Raw genomic sequence first — 4,812 nt, 5'->3', positions numbered from 1 at the left:
CAAATCATGAGAGCAAACCACACACAAGTCAGAGTTATCATAAAGTCCATCTTTAATTATATGAGCTCCATCACTCCACCTGTGACTCTCAGATTAATTCAGTGTCTATAAATGAATTCTCTGAGAGTGTTTACAAAACAGTTCTTAGTATCATTTATAGCCAAGACACACCCATCTGAACACACATGACGAATAACAGATCTTAGGAACATTACAAAGGAAGACTTTTACTTGAGAGAGGAGTATTCCATAGCCAGACAGCATTGGCTATAAATTATCGTTCAGCTTTGTCTCCTAAACTATGTTCTTATCTCGCTCTTATTACCACTCAGGACCAGAGGAGAGGAGAAATCAAAGGGAATGGGCTGGGGTGGGATGGCTGCACAAGGTGTGAAGTCTTAGGAGGGCAGTTCTTACAGTATCTACTGTTGTGTATGGGAGATTGAAAGGTGCCATTTCTCAATCATTATCATCCACAACAATACATTTACTCTCTCTAACCACAACCAAAACCGCTTTCTCATTTCAAAAACATATCTGTAAACCTCTCCTAACCCATTGACTTTGTAGCAGGGGAATTTTGTAGACGTGTCTTTGTATTGTGTTTTGAGAATCTGCAGAGTGATTGTGTCTATAGTTTTTATTTTTTTATTTCACCTTTATTTAACCAGGTAGGCAAGTTGAGAACGAGTTCTCATTTACAACTGCGACCTGGCCAAGATAAAGCAAATGACCGAAGTCGAGGATTGGATTAAATAAAAAATGATGTTCCTACCAGAAATAGCAAAACTAAGGAGCACAGAGCGGTGACCAGAAAGGATACGGAGTTTTGATAGCAGACAAGCCGGCCTGGAGTGTGATGGTAAACACAGAGTTGTTGCCCAGCTGATGTAATCTGTAGTTGTCGTATCTGAACTGTTGGATCAGCATTTTCCAGCGGGCTGGATCCAGGAGATCCTGTGAGGGTTGATTGACAAAGAGATAATCAGACCATTTTTATTCCACCTTTATTTAACCAGGTAGGCAAGTTGAGAACGAGTTCTCATTTACAACTACGACCTGGCCAAGATAAAGCAAATGACCGAAGTCAAGGATTGGTAGGATGGTCAGTTTTACAAGGGTATGTTTGGCAGCATGAGTGAAGGATGCCATGTTGCAAAATAGGAAGCCAATTCTAGATTTAACTTTGGATTGGAGATGTTTGATGTGGGTCTGGAAGGAGATTTTACAGTCTAACCAGACACCTAGGTATTTGTAGTTGTCCACGTATTCTAAGTCAGAGCTGTCCAGAGTAGTGATGTTGGGCAGGTGCAGGCAGCGATCGGTTGAAGAGCATGCATTTAGTTTTACTTGTATTTAAGAGCAATTGGAGGCCACGGAAGGAGAGTTGTATGGCATTGAAGCTTGCCTGGGTGGTTGTTAACAGAGTCTCCAAAGAAGGGCCAGAAGTATACAGAATGGTGTCATCTGCGTAGAGGTATATCAGAGAATTACCAACAGCAAGAGCGACATCATTGATGTATACAGAGAAGAGTCGGTCCAAGAATTGAACCCTGTGGCACCCCCATAGAGACTGCCAGAGGTCCGGACAGCAGACCCTCCGATTTGACACACTGAACTCTGTCTGAAAGTAGTTGGTAAACCAGGCGAGGCAATCATTTGAGAAACCAAGGCTGTCGAGTCTGCCAATAAGAATGTGGTGATTGACAGAGTCGAATGCCTTGGCAAGGTTGATGAATACGGCTGCACAGTAATGTCTCTTATCGATGGCGATTATGATGTTGTTCTTTTAAATGAGCAGGTCAAGCTCTTCTCCCGCTGAAAGGCCTAGCTCTGATGTGGTATTATGGAAGGAGGCTTTCCAAGCACAATAGTTCTCAGGTTTATCATTGAATGTGGTTAACCCTGTAGTGATCAACTGGCTGTGGGCAAGGTACTTGGCAAGGTCGTAGGTGGTGGGGGTTACGCTATGGTCACCTTGAGTAGAGGTTCTGCAGGGGTTCCCATGGGAACGAGTAGGAGACTGCTGGTGACTTTCTTCTTTCATCCCTCCATTCCTCTGGTTGTTGGCCTTGCTTGCGCTGGTGAGGGTCGTATGATCTGGTGTAGGCTGTTTGTCTGTCTGTTTGGTTGGTGGCACAGGGCACATTACCTAATATAACCGTGTCGGCAGAGTCACATTCTTCATCCCTCACTCTGAGACTTGAACTAAGGCTAGCATGGTCTATCACAAGGAAGGCGTTTCTGACATGGGACTGGTGGTGAGACCGTGCCGGACAAACAAAGATCTACTTCTTTTAGAACTGCCTCCAGTATTTCTGCCTCAGCTAGAGCAGCATCTTTCTCTTTCTCTTCCTGCAGGGCATTCAAGGTAGCTTCGAGGCAGGCCTTCTCAACCTTAATGTATCTCTTTCTTCACATAAACTGCTCTGGCTTGGGCTGCTTCTGCTTTGGTTCTCGCTTTGGCGATGACGACATTCGTGGCCAAAAGTTTTGAGAATGACACAAATATTAATTTCCACAAAGTTTGCTGCTTCAGTGTCTTTAGATATTTTTGGCAGATGTTACTATGGAATACTAAAGTATATTTACAAGCATTTCATAAGTGTCAAAGGCTTTTATTGACAATTACATGAAGTTGATGCAAAGAGTCAATATTTGCAGTGTTGACCCTTCATTTTCAAGATCTCTGCAATCTGCCCTGGCATGCTGTCAATTAACTTTTGGGCCACATCCTGCCTGACTGATGGCAGCCCATTCTTGCATAATCAATGCTTGGAGTTTGTCAGAATTTGTGGCTTTTTTGTGTCCACCCGCCACTTGAGGATTGACCACAAGTTCTCAATGGGATTAAGGTCTGGGGAGTTTCCTGGCCATGGACCCAAAATATCGATGTTTTGTTCCCCGAGCCACTTACTTTTGCCTTGTGGCAAGGTGTTCCATCATGGTAGAAAAGGCATTGTTCGTCACCAAACTGTTCCTGGATGGTTGGGAGAAGTTGCTCTCGGAGGATGTGTTGGTGCCATTCTTTATTCATGGCTGTGTTCTTAGGCAAAATTGTGAGTGAGCCCACTCTCTTGGCTGAGAAGCAACCCCAGACACGAATGGTCTCAGGATGCTTTACTGTTGGCATGACACAGGACTGATGGTGGCGCTCACCTTGTCTTCTCCGGACAAGCTTTTTTCTGGGGGCCCCAAACAATCGGAAAGGGGATTCATCAGAGAAAATTACTTTACCCCAGTTCTCAGCAGTCCAATCCCTGTACCTTTTGCAGAATATCAGTCTGTCCCTGATGTTTTTCCTGGAGAGAAGAGGCTTCTTTGCTGCCCTTCTTGACACCAGGCCATCGTCCAAAAGTCTTCTCTTCACTGTGCATGCAGATGCACTCACACCTGCCTGCTGCCATTCCTGAGCAAGCTATGTACTGGTGGTGCCCCGATCCCGCAGCGGAATCAATTTTATTAGATGGTCCTGGCGCTTGCTGGACTTTCTTGGGTGCCCTGAAGCCTTCTTCACACCAATTGAACCGCTCTCCTTGAAGTTCTTGATGATCCGATAAATGGTTGATTTAGGTGCAATCTCACTGGCAGAAATATCCTGTGAAGCGCTTTTTGTGCAAAGCAATAATGATGGCAAGGGTTTCCTTGCAGGCAACCATGGTTGACAGAGGAAGAACAATGATTCCAAGCACCACCCTCCTTTTGAAGCTTCCAGTCTGTTATTCAAACTCAATCAGCATGACAGAGTGATCTCCAGCTTTATCCTCATCAACACTCACACCTGTGTTAACGAGAGAATCACTGACATGTCAGCTGGTCCTTTTGTGGCAGGGCTGAAATCAGTGTAAATGTTTTTTTGAGATTCAGTTCATTTGCATGGCAAAGAGGGACTTTGCAATTAATTGCAATTCATCTGATCACTCCTCATAACATTCTGGAGTATATGCAAATTGCCATCATACAAACTGAGGCAGCAGACTTAGTGAAAATTAATATTTGTATCATTCTCAACTTTTGGCCACGACTGCATACTAGCCCTTGAACTGGGTGACGATCTCGAACTGACTGATGATTTGTAAGAGCGAGAACTTATAGGGGCGGCAGATAACCTAGTGGTTAGACCAGTAACCGAAAGGTTCCTAGATCGAATCCCCAAGCTGACAAGGCAGTTAACCCTGAACAAGCTGGACTCGTTAAATGTATAATAGGCTGTGCAGCCAATGTTTTTGTCTTATCCAGCTATCCAGTTAGCTAAAGACTCATTCAACTTTGTGATAAGCAGGGTACCGTTTCGGAAGTTTACTTGAATCAGTGTGAAACTGCAACAAACACAAAAGTACATGTTTTCAATTATAATAGTATAGAGCACAGAATGTCGTCCACAATAACTGCACCAAATGTACAAAATAAGGAATAAGAGTACTCAATCTAGAGTCAAATATAAAATGAGGTTACTAGAATGCAACTGTATGCTTGATATTGCTCAGCTAGGTTTCCCAAGGGAGAAATAGCACTGAAGATGATGCACTGAAGATAACAGCTAACTCAATTCTTCATCTTTTACAGAAACATGAAAATTATGTGATAAACATTTATCTTGCGTTAATAAACAAATGTACTTACCGACATTGCGTCTTACAATCCTTCAACATCCTTCTTTATAAGCTTTGTAACTACTCTGTCACACTTGCACATCTTACACATTGGTAGCGGTTCAAACTCATAAGACACACCCTCGTCTACTTACCCTCGCCTTATGCACTTGGGGGAATCCCCGTCACCATCTAGGAGGGCGGTCCAAAAAATTAGCTA

At 43.6% G+C, this 4,812-nt stretch overlaps 1 long non-coding RNA gene across 1 annotated transcript; it reads right to left on the bottom strand.

Moving 5' to 3' along the window:
* Positions 1-238: 238 nt before the first annotated feature.
* LOC112220718 lies at positions 239-4,738 on the bottom strand. The gene is made up of 3 exons (XR_002948902.2): positions 4,624-4,738; positions 1,978-2,122; positions 239-957 (listed from the first exon to the last, which is right to left on the bottom strand). It is a non-coding gene; the product is annotated as an uncharacterized LOC112220718 (long non-coding RNA).
* Between the last annotated feature and the right edge of the window lie 74 nt (positions 4,739-4,812).

Source organism: Oncorhynchus tshawytscha, linkage group LG21 (genome assembly GCF_018296145.1).
Source record: "Oncorhynchus tshawytscha isolate Ot180627B linkage group LG21, Otsh_v2.0, whole genome shotgun sequence".
NCBI lineage: Eukaryota > Metazoa > Chordata > Actinopteri > Salmoniformes > Salmonidae > Oncorhynchus > Oncorhynchus tshawytscha.
This window is presented reverse-complemented; position numbering and strand designations above follow the sequence as displayed.